General features: G+C 36.7%; 1 protein-coding gene across 1 annotated transcript in view; it reads left to right on the top strand.

Moving 5' to 3' along the window:
• Positions 1 to 4537: 4537 nt before the first annotated feature.
• LOC306845733 (protein FAM110B) overlaps positions 4538 to 22410 on the top strand; it is a 39572-nt gene continuing 21699 nt past the window's right edge. Inside the window, exon 1 of the mRNA XM_079378701.1 lies at positions 4538 to 4662. The gene's annotated coding sequence lies outside the window, so the exon portion shown is untranslated. The remainder of the gene's footprint in view (positions 4663 to 22410) is intronic.

The following is a 22410-nucleotide window of genomic DNA, read 5'->3' as shown; positions in this document are numbered from 1 at the left end:
CATAGCACATTTCTTCCATTACACCTCATTATCTACCCCCCTTTCATCCAAAACAATAACATATGCAAGCACACACACACACGGGCAGATTCAGAGAGCATTTTGTTCGGTATTCCTGGAAATCTTTAAATCATCGTAATCTATCTATATTCATTTTTGTTGCGAACAATTATTACGGCCACTTTGAAATACTTGGTTCTAATTGGTCAATCGGGGCATGTGCGCCGATTTTTTTAATTTTATATTTTTTAATATACAAACCAACTAGCGCCATCTAGAGTCTCCATTATCCATTGTACTGAAAATGTACTTCAGTGTTATTAACATCACATTAAGCAGCACAACTGTTCAACACTAATAATAAGAAATGTTTCTTGAGTACCAAATCAGCATATTATAATGATTTCTAAAGGATCATGTGACACTCAAGACTGAAGTAATGACTGCTAAAAATTCAGCTTTGCATCACAGGAATAAATGACCGTTTATTTTCATCAAATAAATGCAGCCTTGGTGAGCATGAGAGACTTCTTTCAAAAACATAGTACTTATTATAACTCCCTATTTAGGCCTATTTTCATACCTGGAAAATGTTTGTGCTTTATATACACACTAAATGGAACATTCATATAAAAAGAGCTCTTTCCACCCCGACTGCTCATTGCACTTTTGTCCCAAACATGTGGAACACACACAATACAGCCAACGCTCGGAGGGGGTTTCTCTCAGAGGAACATATTGTAGGATTAATCTACACAAGAACAGCAAGTCGCTCCAACTGATATTGGCAAAATATCAACACCCCTTTGACCTCTCTACACTGCGCTGTGAGCATAACCCGAAGACGACCTTTGTTCAAAACATCAAGTGGGGCTGACTATATGCGCTGATTCTGATTTTTTCTAAGAGTTTTTCCTGACAAAGCCTTGCTTATGTCGGCCAGTGTCCGTCGAAGTGATGCAGATGCATGGGATAAAAGCTTTTTTGTACTCGGTATTGCTGAATAAGAAATTCTGACTCTCTCATCCCTCACTGTTTCTCCGTCCATCTCTGTATTTCACTGGAGCGTTTCAGTCTCCTGGCTGGGCTGCTGTTTCAGTAGACGCTTCCTTGCTGCATGAGGGCTCGTCGGTGTCGTATGATCATTGAGGCTGCTGTTATGAGGAATGTGGAATGAAACAAAGCATAAACAGTGAAAATGAGGCTTTCTGTTTCTAGAATCCTCTCATTTATCCCAATTCGCTCTCATAGTTCAATTCAGTTCTTGCTTTCCTTTCTCTCCTGATCATGACCTTATGCACATTTATTTCTTGTTAATGTCCTCAGGTTTGAGGTCCTATTTGTTGCATTCCAGTTGTGGGAACGGGTCGACACTGAGCTCAAGCTGAAATCCCTTTGTGTAACGAGAGCAAGAGATTTTGTGGATGTGCCAGTGCTCAACCAGTCTTTATGATGGGTGGTGGGAACTTGACCTACATTTTGGATTGGTTGCAGATGCTGCCTGTTGAAAAGGGAATCTGCAACTGATTCAGCAAACACTGAAGATCCACCAAGCTTTATCCATCAGACCTTTAAATGAATCCCAAAGTCATTATTGATATTGATTTTTCAATATTGTGGTAGCAAATGTGCCCTGAAACATTTCATTTAGCACTGCATATAAACAGTTAAGCTGTATCATATTTTAGACTAAAATGCTGCATTTTACTGACTTTATTCAAAGTACTCCAGGGATACAGAGAAGCAGATTGGTGTGGAGAATGAAACCAGTCAGTCTTCATAGCTCTGGGTCATTCTGTTTTGAACAGAGGTCTGAGATGACTGATATATTCTGAGTTTCACTGCAGCTTCGCCACAACTTGTGGCCCGGAAGGTGGAATAAGAATTAAGCAAAGGAGAACACGGCTCCTTATGGATGAAAATATAGTTTTTTTGTCTGAGTGCATGACTCAGTGAGAAACTACACTTTTCCACTTTTGAGGTTTTCCAGCGGATTTGCCACTTCTTGCATGAATACATTTTCCACGGGTTTAAATCACATGAGCATGACTCTAGTTGTGGTATGCACATCAAACTAATTTGTAGTTTGTCTTAATAATCAGATAAATTGCCTTGTAAGGTTTTGTGTTTGAATCATTCTTTTTTTTTGTATGCATTAATTTGCCCTATATCTGATTTCTGTACATTTTCAGCTTTATTTTCTGTTTTCATTTTCTTATTGTAAATATATTAAATTTATTTGATGCATTTTGTTCAGAATTTTTAGATGTCTCTCTTATGAAACAATGGCCTATATGCAGTGTATATATATATATTTCTGCACAAGTGCTTTTATGCCACATCTGTGCATTATTAAACTGTACACATACCTATATGCACTCTCACATGGCGTTCGTGTGCCTTTACAGTGTAAAAATGGCAAAAATAAACTGATAATGTGTTGGACTAAATCAGATTAATTAAAAAAATCACATTGCATTTCAGGAGCTTGGAATCCAGCATGTGTAATAGTACTGGCGGCTGGTTCAAGAGTGGGTCAGCTAGGGCTTTGCCTCATGGGACTAGAGGCTGAATGTCACTCGTAATCTGCTCTTTCAGTGTCAACACAATGTCTGGCGGCTCCTTCAGCGCAGCATGTAGTTCTTTTGGAACAACAAACCCACATACGGAGAGCATATGCTAATGTCTCACTCAGCATTTACAATGAGCATATTTATAACTCAAAGCCTGATGAAGAAAGAAAACAAGTCAAATGAAGGTGATACAATAATACATATTGCATCATCATTCCATATCTGGTGTACATAGATCATTTCTTTTGTAACATGCAGAATCAGGTACTCGTTGATTAGTGACAAAAAGGAAGGGCAACAGCGGCCCTTTTGAGACGAGGCCATTTTTTTCTTGTTTTAATTAAGCTTATATTATTTCTTATAAATGAAAATTGGGATGTAAATACAACAAAAGGATTTCACTCTTTATGTGAAGTACTCCGATTTCTTAAATGTGCAACAATTATTAATATGTCTTGAGTTTAATGGTGGAAAATGATGTTGAGTCTGCCTCTGCCTGACAACAAGAATTCCAATTTTCAGCTCAGTTTAGCTGTTGCTTGGTAACAGGAAGGTCTGTGAAGTGAAACCCCTTAGAAACCTGTGCCGCTAACAGTCCCCCTTTGAGAGTGAAATATCACTAATATCTCTTAATGTTGAATGTTTTTCCTCTTTGAACATGTAAGGAAAAGATAAACGATTAATTTGTTAAAGAGGATTATTTGATGGCAGTCATATGTTACATGCATTGATGAATAAATGATGAATAACCACAGTTTCAAGGACTTTGTCGAGTAGTTCTTCAAATTACATGTGACAGCAAATGTTACAATACAGCATTATGGATTCTGCTTCATTTTTACAGATCCCATCCACCCTTTTATTCTCAGTGAAAGTTTCTTTGTTTAGAAGATAAGATATGATGAGGTAGGAGTACATGAAAAAAGAAGCGTAGTTCTTTAAACAAGCTGAATATTCAGACCATTGAACAAATATTGTACTTTATTTATCAGTCTTTTTAACTTTTCCTGTTAAAGAGCTCATCACATCCAATCCTAGCCTATAGGTGGCATGACTCCTGCAATGGATTTGTCTTATAATGTGTCATGATTTTGCCAGATACATTACAGAGACTCTATAGTAATAAATGAAATTAAAGCAAAGTAAAGTGAAGTAAAATAAAATTTAATAAAATAAATAATCTAATCTTTGTTTAATTTTGTAGATGGTCCCTTTCCAAATCATAATAATAATTTGCCAATTAATGCGTAATTTAAATATTTAAACAGTGAAAGTCTTATTGTTTTTAAATATTGTCTTAAGACATCTTGTTAGGCATTTATGCGATTGTTTATATTTGGTCTGTTAGGCTGTAATAATGATTATTGTTTAATGTTGATTGTTTTGTTGTCCTTGAGTATCATGTAAGGTGCCTATAAATAAAATTATATGACAATTTTAATGTAATATATTTATATATTTTAATATAATAATTTTTAATAAAAGTAATTGGCCTATAAGCATTAAGGTGTAAGCATTGATTTCTAAATAAATTAGTCATACTTTTTTTTTCTTAAAATATTCAAACAGTGCACAAACAACGGAAACACCTGTCTAAAACATCAGGGTGTTTAACACTATTCATTTTACCCAGAGGTCAAGTTCATCATTATTTACATTTCATGTAACTGACCGCAAACTGCGCTCATCAGCTGTATGTGGTAACCGTAGCGGTCCCTTTAAGAAAATTGGACCGAGGTATTTTGAAAACGGGGGAGAACTGTTCATTTAGAAGTGAAAAGTCATGTACAAAGAGTGTATATACTGCATATTTGATTTATTTATTATGCAACTACAGTATTATTTCCTATGCTGTAAAACTGAACATCAACTAATGATATTTAGGGGAAATGATAAAGCTTGTTTGACCGATCCCCCCTCTTTCGCACAACGGTCTATTCTGGATCTAAGGCTCATGATGCAGTGGGATTCAATAAACTGGTAGGTGCTGCCCAACGCAAGGTTTTCAGCTCCAGTCGACAGCGAATGAGCACGGAAATATACCGCAGCATCCTCATTCATTTGAAGTGTTTACGCACAGATCATAAAGGTAAGTTCTTGTTGTAAATAACGTTTTATTTAACGCTGTATTTAGGATGCATCAGTGTCTGTTTAGAGCCCATAGAAGCCCATTCAATAACAGTCTAGCATCCCTCACCTATTGTTCAACTGCAGACATCCAAATTCATGGACGTGAACACTGCCAATGACATGTTGCATGTGATTTTGCAGTGTTGCTTTTGTCTTCAGGGATTTTAATGTATAAGCAGCATATTTAAAGAGTCATATACCCAATAAAGCTAGTGTTTGCATTATATTCTTCTTCGTAACTGCATTTTGCAGCAAAAGGTGGAAATCTTGCTGTTGTCATGAAACCGTATGGATTACAGAGCAGGCAGACAGTACGCTTCAAATAGCAAGAGGTTTTTTTTTCACATATGCGTTTGTTTTCTCTGTTGTAACTGTCTGATAATGTAGATGCATGAGCCTGGCTTCTTGTAATGTGTTAACTGGGTTATTAATTGTCTATTAGTGCTAATGTACTAATGTAGTTCCAGCATGCCAAACACATAGTCTCATAAATGCCTTGTTCTTTTAATTCCCACCATATGTTTGTCCCTTAAATATTATATTTTTGTTTTATATTTTATGTCTTGGATCATTCTAGGCTTCTAATAGAGGTTTGAAGGGTATCAGACAAGCCAAAATGACAGCTTGCTTAAGTCATCCAGACATCCAAGGTTTGACAGGGTGCCTGTCATTGCAGTGCAAAATGTGGCACTGATGACCTGTTGTGTTTATGAAAAGTACTTGTATAAAATACAGCTGCTCAAACCAGATTTAAAGGCTGTTTGTTTGGAATATGCTGTCTGTTTGGATTAGGATGGCTCCTTAAGGGAATGGTCATACGAAGTTAGAACTTGCATCTCAAAAATCTTGTTTCGCGCATTAGTCATTAGCCAAAATCTTACTATATTAGGTCATTTGCTTTGAGCAACCACAAACTAATGCCTGTTCTGAGCACAAGGAACTAACCATCACTTTTTAATGCAATCTTTGTTGGTTTCCTCAGTAAAGTAGTTTAAACCCAACCGGTAGCTCACAGGTTATGGATAGCAGGTAAACAATGTTAAATACAAATAAAAATACCCCTTCATCTAACAATATAATCATGCTTTGTGCATTTTCAAGATCATGTTATTGAGCATATTGTGAACAATTTATCTATGGATATGATTAGTTTTTGTTTTTAACCTCATATTCAGTGTTGGTTTTAAAAGTAATGCATTACAATATTGCATTACTCCCTAAAAAGTAACTAATTATGTTACTTAGTTACTTTTTATGGAAAGTAATGCGTTACGTTACTTTTGCGTTACTTTTTAAATATGAGCAGGGCTTGATTGTTTTTAATACAAGAAGTTCTAATTATAGCAAATGTAAAAGCTCTTTCACACCAAAAGTGTAATGAATAAACCGCAGGCTGAAGGAAAAGGAAATTCATGTCTGTACAGTAGAATGCAGGAGAAGAAGGTTCAACACTCTTCAGCAATAAAAAAACAATGAAGCACAATTGTTAGTTTATCTAAAGTCATTTTTGCTTATTAGTATAGTTGAACTGGATCATCAAAGGTCAGCAGCAGAGACATTGGTTAATAAAATGGGATTAGATACATTTGTGTTGCTTTTAACATATTTAATTATTGCAGGTTTGCATCATATTCTGAGTTTTAAATCATTTTGATAAACACTAAATCTGTTTTTTTTGCGAGTAGGATGAATTAATGCACATTCACTTTTAGTCTAGGACTGCAGTAACAGCATGTTCACACAGCGCACTGTCAGTCAATAAATGGAAAAAAAGTAACTGGCGTAAATTAAAAAGTAATGCGTTACTTGAAAAAAGTAATATTACGTAACTCATGCTACTTGTAATGCGTTACCCCCAACACTGCTCATATTCCGATCTTCCAGTAAAACGACTTCTCTCTAGTGATATGCTGGACTTCAATAATTTAGTCCACTTTTTAGTTCTTTCTTACAATCAACTGCAAGCTTAATTCATTTCTGCATTCTTATCTGCCTCCATCCAAATAACAGCCAATAAATAAAACCAAGTCTCTGCCTACATTTTCTGTTTAACTCCAATGTAGCCTACATCACAATACAGACAAAAATATTGTTACATTGCATCTTTAAAAGGGAAGAGGAAGCATTTTTGAATGTGTCCTATCTTAAATCATTTGTGTCCAGTTAAAATCCATTTTGGCACAAATGTCATCAATATTTTTCTTATTGTTGGACCTATAAAGTTCATGGCAATATAAATATGTCATGTTTGGTTTAAGAACATTTTTGTTACTTTTATTATACGCCAAACAATTTAGATTAGTGAGTTGGGTTGCCAAAAGCTAGGTTTTGAATCAAAACAGCTGGTTTAGGAGGTAATGTAAGAAGTGTTTTATACAATTTTTGATTAACTTTATGCATTTAATTAGTCTGTTTGCCCATTTTGCATTTTGGTTACAAGCTACATTGCATCAAGCTTACAGAAGTCTGTAATAACACAACTGGAATGCAGCGCTCTGTCCTCTTTGGTGGGAAGGGATGTGGAATGAAAAGAACAGAGCTGGAACAGTGTCATGGGATTGTAAAGCCATGATTATATGAGGAATGCCATGATGACTTCAGCAGAGATGCGGAAATGAACTGCGTTTAGAGGTAACAGATGAAAATGCAGTTAGAGTCTGTGTCAGCACTGCTCTCAGGGCTTGAGGAAATAAAGGACTTCAGTACAGTCTCCACTATGGCTCAGGGATAGTCTTAAAAAAAACAAGCAAGAGGCGGTCCATGATTTTGACAGATGACAGATTTTGACATCATATTGGCACCTTGCATTACATGGTCCAGCTGCGATTGGATCATAATTTAAGCGGATGATCCAGTGGGTCGTTCAGGGTGAGTTTTGTTGTTGACATGTGGAAAGTCTTGGGCATTTTCCGTCATCTCACAGTATGAGCAGTGAGTCACAGGATAAATCATGAGTGTAAGTAAATCCAGTAGGTATATCAGCCTTTCAAAGCCTCCGTCTTTTTACTCTTACGAAAGCTGAGGCTGAATTCATCCGTGTTCTCTTTTAGACAGTGGCTTTGTTCCCTTTCTGCAGCCTAGTTCATTTGTGTCTATATATATATATATATATATATATATATATATATATATAGTATATCATTGTGTATATCCTTATATATGTATTATATTTCGTACTATACTTTATCATGCCTTAGATTAATATGCAGAGACAACTATAACAGTGTTTTTTTTTTTGTTATTTAATTGAAAAAACAAAAAAAAAAAAAAAAGCTAATTTTTGACTCATTTTGCCAGCGCAGGTCACATAAGCAGTGGTGGACAAAGTATATACTTTGTTACTGTACCTTTTTGTAACCTTTTAACATTTTCAAGTACCAGTGTTTTTATTTTAAGAAACTTTTTCACTACATTCCAAAGTATATAATCTCGAACAACCAAGCACTTGACGTTGATGATCTAGTTTGAAATGGAGGTCATTGCGCTTTCATTGTATTTGGCCTTAAGCTTAAACCTTGCATTTATTTATTTATTTATTACAGGTAATCACACTAACATAAATGTGATCCTGGTTCAGAGTTTTGAAGTAATAGACATTGTTCTGTGAGATTTTATAATAAGGATCAATGAATATCCACCAGGGCCAGTAGCTTTACCGATTTCACAACAATGCTGACTAGTTTGGATGCCCTCTGACCGAGTAGTTATTAGTGGTGATGAAACACTTTTGTGCCCAGGCTGCGTTATTGTGATTTCATGTTGCCTTTGTATTGTTTATTCTCCTGGGGCAGTTTAGGCCCATCTGTCTGATTCTTCACATCAATAGGGGCCGCAGCTGCATAGCCTGACCCCCAGCAGGCCTTTGTAATGTGCCCAGGCGTGGCGTGTGTTTGTGTCTGGGTACAGGCACGTGGTTACATAAGCGGCATACTCTTCTGTTCAGGATGTGCCACTGGTTTGCTCACTGGTTGGGTCCTCGGAGAAGGTGGTGTGTTAGTCACAACAGACGACACAAAGTTTTTATGTTGCTGCTGAGTACAAGTGTCCTGTCAGCAGAACCACCTCTCTTTTGTCTGCATGCATAATGACTATCCAAGCTCTGATTTTGTCTAGAGTCTAGAAGTCTAGAGTGCTCAATAATATACATATTTTTTCCTGCTGTGCTTATCCAGTCAGGTCAGATTTGTACTTGCCTTAATAATACTCACAGCCTTTATTTTATTTATATAATTTTTAGCAATATATTTGTTGTTAGAAATAAATAAATTGTTGTTTTTCATAAAATATTATGTTTTCTTTATAAATCAAATAGGGATATGTAATATATTTGTCCTATTGATTATTGGCTAATTTGAATTACACGTTAAATAAATGCAAACATCCCTTATTTTGTATTTAGATTATCTTTGCTATCATCTAACGCTCATTTAAAGTTAATCTTCAAAAACACAAAAACATTAATAACACTGTTAAATGTGATATTTATCAAATCTCAGAACAAACATTCATTTTTCATACTGTACATTATAATATTTTAATGCCTAAATTAAAATTTTGGCACAGTTATTTTTTTTTATATTGTTTTAAATATAAATATATAGATAATTTGTATATAATTAAATCATATTGTGAATAATGAAATAATAATTATTATATTATAAATATAGATATTTTAATTATTTAAACAAGGTATTGTAGAATCTTACAGCAATTATTGGTTAATAGCAAAAATACTTCCCTGAAAATTTAACCCATGTCCATGGTGTTGCTCTATTTGAACTACAGGAATGCTAGGTTCAGTACAACTGTCTAACAGTAAAATCACAACAAACGGTTAGCTGCTAATTAAAGTAGCAATGCTGAAAATATCGAAAATATTCAACTGGTTAGCCAGTGTGACCCATCGGTAATTTTATAAATATCAGAAAACCAAATGTTACATTTGAAAGGCATAAAAACACAAATAAATGATCAACGAACATAATATGGCCCCAATCCCTGGTCTCAGGCCATCTGGATATTGGTCCATTCGTCATGTAATCCTAGTGTGTAGCCACAACCCCAAACCATTATGGCTTTATTGCTTTTTTTAATGTCCTGTTTTGGGTTCATAGATTGAGAGGCCCTATTCTTACATAACTGCTGCAGACATTTTTACAGGGCCTGTTACTAAATATCGCTTTGATTTTACAGAAAGCATAAACAAAATAAAATACTTGTGTAAGCACAGCAGATCAGGCCTTTATTGAATCTCTCAGCACTTATTGCAGCTCAGACCTTGTTGACTCATATCATAGAGAAATGCAATTGCATCTTGTTTACAGGCTCCTGAGAGGTATTTTTGCAATTAAAGTGGCCCAATGCTGGGATTAAGGATTAAGGCCACACTGCTGTGAGTGTGAACAGCTCAACAGAAGGTGTTGATGAAAGCAGGCCTATGGAGGTGCTCCACAGCAGATGGCACACACACTGGGAACTGATGTTAGGTGCCAGGTCACATTCCTTCTCCCACTTCCGGAGGATTATTAGAAATCATTCAATAGGTCTCTGTCTGGCAGATGATCTTTATTTGAGGTAGAATTAGGGTAAACGTACCTATTAAGTTTACGTACCCATTAAGCACACTTCCATTTTTGAGATCAGATTATAAAAAGAAAAAAATAATTAATTATCCTACTTAATGTCTTAACCAACTGACATGTTTGTTACAATATACCTTTTATAATTTCAAGTCAATCAGATCATTGCACGCTGAGATATGAGTCTTCATGTGTTCACTCTGTCTGGCGGCCATTTTGAAAGCTGTCTAAAAACTTTCACCAAAAGAGTTTTGTTTTAGATGTTTATGCCTTTATTTTTGGTAAGTTTCACTACTTATTGTAAAATTAAGAGATTAATGTTCAGACCTTTGCATATTATAACCTGGTGCTTAGATGTGGGAAATGATTACATTAGATTCAAAAGATAGTTTTAGCAACATAGTGCAGATGCTACAGAACACTAAGTTAGCTGACTAGCTGTATAAGATTGTGTGCTACGCTAACATATTACTTCACAGGCTTTATACTGGCTTCTACTTTTACATCCATAATATTATATATTGACAGTTTATTGCTGGTCTCTGGTTTTACAGTGCTGTAATATTTAAAGGTTTCAGCATGACATTAATAAGAAAAAAATATAATTTCATAGATATTGTTAATAATAGTTGTTCATATTAAAATATGTATGAACTTAATACAAGACCTAGATTATTTATTTAGCAAAATCCTGTCATTTTAATAAATATTGCATGAAATTTATTAAAAATTGTTGCTGCTCCCATTAAGCTCAGTGTGCTCTCTTTAAGCTCTTCCACATTGAACATCTATATGAATACTTCATAAACAGACTTTAAATATTAACTGATGGTTGTAACTTTAAGTTAAGTTTATTGATTTTCTATGGATTCTGTCAACTCAAATCTTCAGACTGGCTCTGATCTTTGGCAACTAGCATCAACTTCTCCAGACTGTAAATCTGTGGAAAATCAGGGCAAAATCATGCAGTGTATTCCAGCCTTAAGAGACTATAGATAAGTTGACATTAATTTAAAAAGAGGTTTCATAATGAGGCTAGTTTCTGTGTTCATCCCCACCATTAAATGTTTCATTGGTTTGTTTTATTAGATTTTTGAATGTGTTACTTAGCTGGACGTGGACTAGTATAGGCTAGATGTTGCAATGTGCTTAAATGACACTTCATTATGAATATATAACTGATTGACTTGAATGCCTTGTTGCTTGATTTTAGTGTTCTGGTTTTTTGTGTGATTGACTTTGTACCTTCAAACTTTTTTTTTACAATTATTCTTTAAAAAATGTCCTTAAAATAAACAAGATTTTTTAATAAAACATGACGTGGGCTTAATGGGAACAGGGGTGTGCCATAAAGGGTACAGAAATGTACCCATTAAGCACAGCCAGGCTTTCTGAATTTAACAATGTATCTTAATTGAAATGCTTTTGTCATTTAAAATAAAAGTAAATATTTTTGTGTGAGAGATTGATATTTTATTTTTAACATACCTTTTTGTACTCAAACCAATATCTTGTGCACTAAAATGTCTCAATGTAGATTTTGGTGAGTTTAATAGGTACGTTTACCCTATAATATCCTGCTTTTACCGGCTAAAAGAGATGATGGATATGGATGCAGAGCAGGGAATAGCTGTCACTGTATTCTCAATAATCAGTTATGAATGTTGGTATTGTTGTTCACAACTTTAAATATTTTGCCCATACATGGTTCCCTCATAATTCATTACCTAGGAGTTGCTTAAATATTGGAATAATATATGAAAATAACATATAAGGGTGTTTCTTTAACTAAGAGCATTTTTGGTGGACTTACATAAAATGCATATCTCAAACTTAAGTTAAATAGTCAACCAACAATGTCTGAAAAATATGTATTTTTGTATGATTCAGATTCATTTCCACGCTTTGTGTAATTTTACGAAATTGTAGCTTGATTGGAATATTTAGTAAGAAATGTTCAGTAATATTAATATTCAACTGAAATTGTATTGTTTTCTTGATTTGACTTCTGTTTTCTTTGCTCATATTTCATTTTAGGCATGCTATTTGCTTACACCATAGTGACATTGGTAAAATAGTGGTAGTAGTAGTAATAATAATAAATAATTATAAACAAATAAACTTTTTTGGGGCCCAAATAGTTGTTGTGGGACTGTTGAACTTCAAAAATGTATAAATAACACAAGTACCAAATGACACAAGTGCAAAAAAAAACTAAAAACTAACTGAATGAATAAATAAATAAAATAAATAAAAATTAAAACCTGTATGTAAAATGCATTTGAAATGTAGCAAAAACAAATAAAGAATGGGTAAAATGTTTCCTAGATAGTCTGACCTTATATAACAAACAGAAAGCTGTTGAAATCTCTCAGTTTTAATAGAAATCAACCCCTGGGTCATTTAAATGTCTGTAGTTGAAGAAGCACTCATAAATGTTTCATAAATGAATCAACAATGAAATATGAATGTTTAATTAATTATAATACAATGTAACATGTATTATGTCGATAAACAGAGTGCATTATAAAAGTAATGTCGATTTATGGTAATTAACTGCTAAACTCTGTGAGGCTTGTCTGACTGCTAGATTAAAATGTGACCCAAATCCTCTGGAGAGAATGAAAAGCATAGACCTGTGATTTGAGTTCGTATTTAGGAAAGGGGCTCTTAATTACAGTTAAACATGCCATGGTGGTGTTCACGGTAAGATCCAAGCAATTTCTGAGATTCATTCACCTAACACTATCCATGTGACGAAAAAACATTGAGCTTGTGAGGATTTTTTGTCTTTTTTTTGTCTTTTTCCTGTTTCAGTCTCCAGTATCATTCGGACATTTTCAACACAAACAATAGGATTAGCCTTACATGTGTGAGAGAAGCACAATTGCCCTCCATTTTAGGAATGCTTAAATTCTCAAGGCTTCATCCCAAAATGAAAAATCCTCTCCATCACTCATTTATTATTGCAGCATGTCTAGAAGAATGAATAAAATGTCTGCAGTTTACTTCATCTGCCATCTTGTGTACATATGACTGCTTTACAGATCAACAATAAAGGAATAAAAAAAGAGAAGCGGATCGGTGAATAGTTGGGAGCATTGGCGGAGGGCCAAGCACGACACTCAAACACTGACCTATTTCACGTCGTCCAGAGTGCTAGACTAGAGAAGAGATGAATTACTGCCTCTGCTGCTATCTCATTTCAGATGCTTATTTACTTGGCACTGTTTGGGCAATATTTTAGCATTATTTCTCTTTTAGAAATGGTTACGTCAGCTAGTTGCTAACAGCTGCTTTACATTATATGAAATGTGCGGTATTCTCCCGATGACCTGGATGTTTTGTGATGGGGTTAGACTGTTATAGTAACTACTAGCTCCGCTGGGTATCTAACAGCAAATACGTGGTGGTGTGTCCAGTTAATGCACCCTGGAGTTTGTGCAGACGTATAAATCACTCTGTCTGAGTCAATCCTGTCCAGGGTAAAATTGTGCCTAACCCCCAGGGTGGGTTCAAGTGGCAGTGCATTAGCACAATCCAAATGCCAATTCTCATGGTGGCACATCCAGTTCTCTCTGGTGGCACAGTATTGGCAGAAATGTAGACATGTAGCCTGTGTATGTACACAGATAAATGTTTGTTTTTCTGTAATGTTGGAAAATTTCCTTTGACTTGTCATTTTTGTTTGTTGTTGAGATAATTATATATTATATCCCCAACCCTTTAAGAAGAAACTGACTAGCTCCTGCCAAATAAAAATTGTCATCAATTATTTTGCCCAATATTCGTTTATTTAGTTTAGTAAATTGTAACTCACCATTGTGATTAATGCTTAATAAAGCAGAGCGTCAGCAAAAAAGTGAATAAAGCACATAGGGATTTCGAAATTAATTGTTTCTATGTTGCATTGTGATGCAGACGAGGATGATTCGGTATCGGTTCAATAATAAACCATAACCGATTATAATGTACTGACGCTACAATGGCGGATGCACCATTCCACATGTCACACTCCAGTCCACTAGGTAGCAAAATGTAATGCTGCTGTATTTAAAAGGGAAGGGAGGAAGGAAAAGACATGACGTGTGGCCAAGTATGGTGTCCCATACTTGGAATTTGTGCTCTGCATTTAAAGGTCCCATGGCTGGCATGAAAATTTCACTTTATGAGGGTGTTTTTTAACATTAATATGAGTTCCCCTAGCCTGCCGATGGTCCCCCAGTGGCTAGAAATGGCGATAGGTGTAAACCGAGCCCTGGGTATCCTGCTTTGCCTTTGAGAAACTGAAAGCTCAGATGGCCCAATCTGGAATCTTCCCTTTATGTCGTCATACGGGGAAAGGTTACCTCCCTTTTCTCTGCTTTGCCCGCCCATGAGAAAATGAGCTACGACCGTGCGAGGCGAGCGCAATATTTTTTTTTCCCTCAAGAGACATCATGGCTTGCAAACGAGCGAAGCATAGCAGTTGCTCAGAGCAACATGAAAAGCCAATAGCGTAGGCTAGCATTAGCTACATGATAATAACTGTAACAGCGTACATAAACCAACTAAAGTACCGTATCCAGTGTTTCCCACAGGATTTTGTGAGACTTGTGGCAGCAGGTGACGTCACATGTTAATTTGCATATTAATGATGTCATTGCTCAAGTTTGCGTTCAGACGAGTTTTGGCACTTCAGATTTTCTACTTTATGAAATGTCACATACTGTAATACAACTGAATGCCCAATAAAGCTGTTAACATTTACATATTTTCTGTTATCATACATAAAACAAGTGGTAAACACGACCCATTACTACATTAACCAGGAATCACTCTCACTACTCCTTAAATCCGGATTTATAATCTCGACATCGTCTGATAAAATCAATATACATCTAACTTGCACTAAAAAGTGACTATATGCGGTGGTTTTGGCTACATTACTGTTTTGTTTCATTCATTTACCTTAAAAGTGTCTGAAAGTTACTAAATATTGTGCTAAAGTCGCGCTCGTGTGTGTGAGACGCGGGAGCTGATGGCAGCGGGCGGTGGATGTTGTTGCGGTCCGCCCAGGTAAAGTCTATGTGTGGGAAACACTGACTGTATCCAGACACAATATTTTAAACTAATCATTCGGAGACGTCCTGCTGTAGCTGCTGAGTTGCAACTTCTTCATCCGGATCAGATTCTGGGTCAAACTGAAAAGCTTGAACGACTGTATGTCTACGAGCCATTGAGATGCATCCACTGTCAACATTAGCACATGGTACCGTGGCCGCAAGCTGGTTAAGGCCACACACCCATCCTCCACCTTGCCCCGCCTCTCTCCTCCTCATTAGCATTGAAAACTACAGACACAGAAATGGCACGTCCTAAGGAAATCTCATTGTGGGACTGGCTCGTAGTGGCTGAAATTCTGCACCAAGGCTGAATTTCGGGAACGAGACTCCAGATACAGTACTAGGGACCACTTAGGCCTATATAAAAGCATCCAAAAAGCAGCATGTCATGGGACCTTTAACCCATCCAAGTGCACATACACAGCAGTGAGAAGTGAACAAACACACACACACTGTGAACATGCACCCGAAGCAGTGGGCAACCAATGCTGCAGTGCCCGGGGAGCGGTTGGGGGTTCGGTGCCTTGCTCAAGGGTCACACCTCGGTCGTGGTATTGAGGGTAGAGAGAGCGCTGGACATTCACTCCCCCCACCTACAATCCCTGCCGGACCTGAGACTCAAACCACCAACCTTCAAGTTACAAGTCCGACTCCCTATCCATTAGGCCACGACTGCCCCAATCGTGGTGATCCCTATCAGATATTCATAAAATGATTTGTGTTCCACAGAAAAAGTCATAAGGTTTGCAACAACATGAGTGAGTAAATGAAGATAGAAATTAATTTTTGCATGAACTATCCCTTTTAACAAAGCTTTTTGTGATTTTAAGCCATTATAAAGGGTCTGAAATACTTCAAGCTAAATTTAAGCAATTTCATAAAAAAATTTTTTAATTCAAGCAAAAGTTTGCTCTGGTTGCTAAACCCTTTGGAACTACCATTGGTCCATGGAGAGTAGGGTTGAGTAACTTTTTTTTTTAATGTTTTCTTTTTATTTTTTCAATACCAAATGGATACTTTTAAAACTGATGGTGCTTAAACGGTGTCTGAACTGATACTTTAAAAATAAATGAACCCAAAATAGGATGGATTGGTCATTAGTGTTATAAACGCATTTAAAGGGTTAGTTCACCCAAAAATGAAAATTAGTCCATGTTTTACTCACCCTCAAGGCATCCTAGGTGTATATGATTTTCTTCTTTCAGACGAATCCAATTAGGAGATATATTAAAAATTGTCCTTGCTCTTCCAAGCTTTATAATGGCATGAGTGGTGTTTTTGTTCAACAGTCCAAAAGTAGTCAAATAAAGGGCACGCATCCATAATAAAACCCGTATCACACAGCTCTGGAGCGTGAATAAAGGCCTGTAGCAAAACGATGCATTTTTGTAAGAAAAATATCCATATTTGAAATGATGTAAACAGTTTTGGGTAGCTTCCGCTAACTGTTTACAAGAGACTGCCTTTCCAGCAGATGACGTAGGACGTAGGCACATCGCATGTGCTTGTGAGTCTCACGAGTCTCATTTGTTTACAGGAACAAAGGAAGCAAAGTTTCCTTACTTTACCAAAGGAAAACCAGTCTCCTCTTGGCTTATATCGAAATACTCTGACATTATTTACAAATCCTTGTTTTGTGCTTATAATTTGTGACCGGCATATTGTTTTATTCTCTCTCCGTCGTGCTTCCGCGTTCTTCACTAATCACCGGCGCGTGCGCTGCACATACGTCCTACGTCATCCGCCGGAATTGCTTCTGCATACAACAGTCATCGGAAGTGAGAAAAAGGTCTTTATATCGTTTTAATATAAGGATATTTGTTTTAGAAAAACGCATTGATTAGCTACAGGAGGCCTTTATTCACGTGATGCATGTTTTATTATGGAATCGTGCGCTTTGACTACTTTTGGACTGTTGAACAAAAACACAGGCCCATGCCATTATAAAGCTTGAAAGAGCAAGGACAATTTTTAATATAACTCGTATTAAAACCTAGAATGTCTTGAGGGTGAGTAAATCATGGACTAATTTTAATTTTTGGGTGTACTAACCCTTTAATGTCAGTTTCATTGGGGGTAGTCGTGGCCTAATGGTTAGAGAGTCGGACTGGTAACCCAAAGGTCGGGGATTTGAGTCTCGGTACCGGCAGGAATTGTAGGTGGGGGGAGTGAATGACCAGCGCTCCTCTTCTACCTTCAATACCATGAGTGAGATGAGACCCTTGAGCAAGACACTGGACCCCCAACTGCTCTCCGGATGGGCTCACTTGGAATTTTGCTTTGCATTTCACCCATCCAAGTATGTGGACACACCACATATTTTACTTTTTTTTTTAATACAGAAGTATTAAAACTGATGATGACCCCTATCGCTGTAACTGAGTAAAAAGAAGATATAAACATTTTGAATGATGAAACATAAAGACAATAAACACTTGACTGCGACAATGTTTATCTGCGTTCTTCAAGCCTTCTCTGGTATTTTCATAATTAAGGGTGCTATATTTATAATCCATTGCTAATTGACATAGCCTTTATTACAGTATAGAATATATTCTGCCTTATTCTGTGACAAGAAGCCACATCAGATCACAAAAAGAACCATTTGACTTGTTTTTTGTGAGTAAAAACACTATAATGTTCTCTTTTGTTGGACAACAGGTTTTAATTTAAGCATGTTTAATGTAGCTAGCAAATGGTTGGCCACCTGTTTCCATCAAAGCAAGTGTAACTGTAGCATTCACATGCGCTTCGGATGGTCTCGTTTCCCGAGTTGTGCTTTTTAAGTCAGAATGTGAAAACAACATGGACACATACATGGTTCATACATAAGGGTTTCGGTACCCAACCTTAGTGGTGATTACGTAATATGTAGCTGTGTTCTGGGGCTCCACCTTCTTTAACATGCAAATCTTCTACGGTTTTATTTCTTCTGTTCAGGCCGTCGAGGTCACACTGCTTTTTAGTAAATATTGAAGTAATTCTAATTGAACACCAACACTATGTTTGTGATTTTGTAAATTCTAGTTTATAATAGTATTTTTGTCATAGATTGATTATATATTTTTTCATTTGTTATTTTTTCATTAAAATTAAGTGCTCTATATGTAGTAGTTTGTGTTTAACACACAAAAGAGTGATGATCAGGTCACAGAGAAGTATAGAAATTCTACATCGATTAAAAAAATCTGCGCTGTATCGGATTGGATCGGTATCGGCAGATACTCAGAATGTTCGGCATATCGGATCGGATCAGTTCTGAAAAAATGGTATCGTTGCATCCCTATTAAAAAGTGTCCTTGTATGTCCATGTTTTTTCTTTTAACTGAACTTCCTGTGGGCAGTGAGAGCGGCGATGACACTGTAATCCCATTGAAATCTGGCCTACAATCTCCACTGATGCGATTAAGATGTTTCTCAACTCTTTATGGCTGTAGGCACTGTTTCTGAACAGCAATTAGGCTACATCTCTGTGGGCCAATACATGACTTGTGCATGGTCTTGTGGCAACATATTGCACTTTCATAAAGTTTTGGTTATCACAAACATGTTTTTTAAAGTGCAGTCCTTAAGGAAAGAGGGAAAGCAGTTTAATGTTGACCTGTGATTTAAGGAAGTCAATCAGACTGTATTAGACTAATAGAAGTTGATTGAGGGCTAACTGCCATCCTGGCTGGTGTATCCAGTCGGTTGTAAGATTTAGTTTAGTTTGAAGGATGCTATCATTCCTCTGCCGCTGAAATATGTCGAAAGATGTGTACTGTGATTCTGTGCTTCCTTGTACGCCAACTTTGGAAATGTGTCATTTCTGTGTGGATTTCAAAGGAATTTTCATCTCGTGAGTATCTTTTGGCAGTTTTCTGTAGCTTTTTGGTTGTATTATTACAAATGAACATCAATGTCGTAAAGGATTTTTAAAAATGTTTTTAATAGTAAACAACTGTTTGAGCGAGACGGCTTCTCTTTGTCGTTCACTACGTTTGTAGTTCAGCCTTACTAAATATTAAAGACTGATTTGGGCTTTTGTGATTCAAGGGTGGGCAGCAGAGATACCGGTTTTATTGTCTGTCTGGATGGATGACTGTCAGAATTAATCTCTTTGTAAATGACCATGAGAGGATTATTCAGATTCAGACCCATTTTATGTGGAGAACAATAAATCACCTCAGCAACGATAGGAGTTTAGAATTGAACAGACCCAAATGATGAAATGCAAAGTCCCTTAATGATGTATAGGGACTTTCTTGAATTTAATTAACACCTTCCTGTTGGGGGAATGAATATCTTCCCTGATTGCCTGATCTAAATTGTTGCTAGGGTCAAAGACGCTCAATTTTCTTTTGTCCAGACCTAGTTATATTCATTAACAAAATACATTATAATGCTATTCATACATGCAGTGACTGGAATACACATTTTCTTTATTGAACGTTTTAATTTTCAAATTAAAATTTATTTTGCTTAATTTTAATTTTGTCCTCCAAAACTTCGGGATGCAAAAAATATTCTGAATTAATTATAAGAAAAGTCTAAAGTTAACACACACAAAAAAATACAAAGATGTATACACTACTTTTACATGAATTCATGGTGTACGTAAAATATATTAATGTTACTATACACTCACCTAAAGGATTATTAGGAACACCTGTTCAATTTCTCATTAATGCAATTATCTAATCAACCAATCACATGGCAGTTGCTTCAATGCATTTAGGGGTGTGGTCCTGGTCAAGACAATCTCCTGAACTCCAAACTGAATGTCAGAATGGGAAAGAAAGGTGATTTAAGCAATTTTGAGCGTAGCATGGTTGTTGGTGCCAGACGGGCCGGTCTGAGTGTTTCACAATCTGCTCAGTTACTGGGATTTTCACGCACAACCATTTCTAGGGTTTACAAAGAATGGTGTGAAAAGGGGAAAACATCCAGTATGCGGCAGTCCTGTCGGCGAAAATGCCTTGTTGATGCTAGAGGTCAGAGGAGAATGGGCCGACTGATTCAAACTGATAGAAGAGCAACTTTGACTGAAATAACCACTCGTTACAACCGAGGTATGCAGCAAAGCATTTGTGAAGCCACAACACGCACAACCTTGAGGCGGATGGGCTACAACAGCAGAAGACCCCACCGGGTACCACTCATCTCCACTACAAATAGGAAAAAGAGGCTACAATTTGCACAAGCTCACCAAAATTGGACGGTTGAAGACTGGAAAAATGTTGCCTGGTCTGATGAGTCTCGATTTCTGTTGAGACATTCAGATGGTAGAGTCAGAATTTGGCATAAACAAAATGAGTACATGGATCCATCATGCCTTGTTACCACTGTGCAGGCTGGTGGTGGTGGTGTAATGGTGTGGGGGATGTTTTCTTGGCACACTTTAGGCCCCTTAGTGCCAATTGGGCATCGTTTAAATGCCACGGCCTACCTGAGCATTGTTTCTGACCATGTCCATCCCTTTATGACCACCATGTACCCATCCTCTGATGGCTACTTCCAGCAGGATAATGCACCATGTCACAAAGCTCGAATCATTTCAAATTGGTTTCTTGAACATGACAATGAGTTCACTGTACTAAAATGGCCCCCACAGTCACCAGATCTCAACCCAATAGAGCATCTTTGGGATGTGGTGGAACGGGAGCTTCGTGCCCTGGATGTGCATCCCACAAATCTCCATCAACTGCAAGATGCTATCCTATCAATATGGGCCAACATTTCTAAAGAATGCTTTCAGCACCTTGTTGAATCAATGCCACATAGAATTAAGGCAGTTCTGAAGGCGAAAGGGGGTCAAACACAGTATTAGTATGGTGTTCCTAATAATCCTTTAGGTGAGTGTATATACACTAGAGTTTAAACATTTGTAGTCTTTTTAATTTATTGAAATATTAATTTGTACAATTTCACTCGATTACGGTTTTTCCTGAATTTGATCAAATTGTTCAGCATAAAAACTGAATTTTATCGACCCCAAACTTTTGAATGATAGTGCATATTAGATTTTTATTTTCTATTTAACAGTCTGATTTGTCATTGACCCACTTGTTATAGGATAAGCAGTTCATGTGAATGCTCTTGAACATTTTGAGTGGATTTCCAAACTAATAGCAAGTGTTTCAAAACTGCACATGAATATGGCTGAGTAAAAGTCAACTTTAGAATATTTCCTAAATGATGTGTGTGCTGTGATGTAGCGGAAACTTTGAAACAACATCAAACAGATCAGCAACAAGCTGGATGTTCTTTCTCTGTGGAAATTACATTGCCCTGTACAAAAGCTTGCTGTACTCTCTCTCAGCATGTTCACACAGTGTTCAAGAAGCACAACTTGGAAAAAGGTGAAACTGCGCTTAAGGAGGGATTAAGAGCTCTGACTCGCAGTGGGCTTTTTTTGTGAGCCAACCTTCCCCCTACTGTGAAATGTTGCAGGAAACATCTACATGCACTCACAGCCACTTTATGATGTTGAAAATGCATAAATTTGAGTCATATTTTGTTGCATGTAGTTAAGGCTAACAGTAATCGATGAACATGCCTTTATGATTTACAATCATTATGAAAAGAAGAAGCTTCAGAGAGGTTTAAAATGTCCTTTTTAAGCAGCCGCAGTAATCACACAATGAATTCATATTGAAAAAATTTGCACAAACTCAGTCAAAAGACTCATTTAAAAGAGCTATAAGCAATGATAACTATATTGCGAACCTACACCAGACTTGGCCAAGGAGTGGAGATTTAGCTGCCATGCTGGTAGATACTGTAGCTACACCATCTGGACCCAAAAAGCATATTTTTTTCCCCACTGACGGCTATTTAAAAGTTGCCATGTGCTCTGACAGTTTTTCCAAGCAGAATATAAATTGCAAATATTTCATTACATTATAGAAGATATTTTGACAGTGACAAAATTTTCTGCTGGTTTGCACGTCACAGCTTTCGCTAGATGCGCTAGCAACTAATTGAGATGAATGGGAATGCTAACGGATGGCTTCATAGGTGTTGCTAGACCTTACTTAAGGG

This window comes from Barbus barbus (assembly GCF_936440315.1).
Source record: "Barbus barbus genome assembly, chromosome: 26".
Taxonomy (NCBI): Eukaryota; Metazoa; Chordata; class Actinopteri; order Cypriniformes; family Cyprinidae; genus Barbus; species Barbus barbus.
Note: the sequence above shows the minus strand (reverse complement) of the source record. Positions and strands in the feature narration are given on the sequence as shown.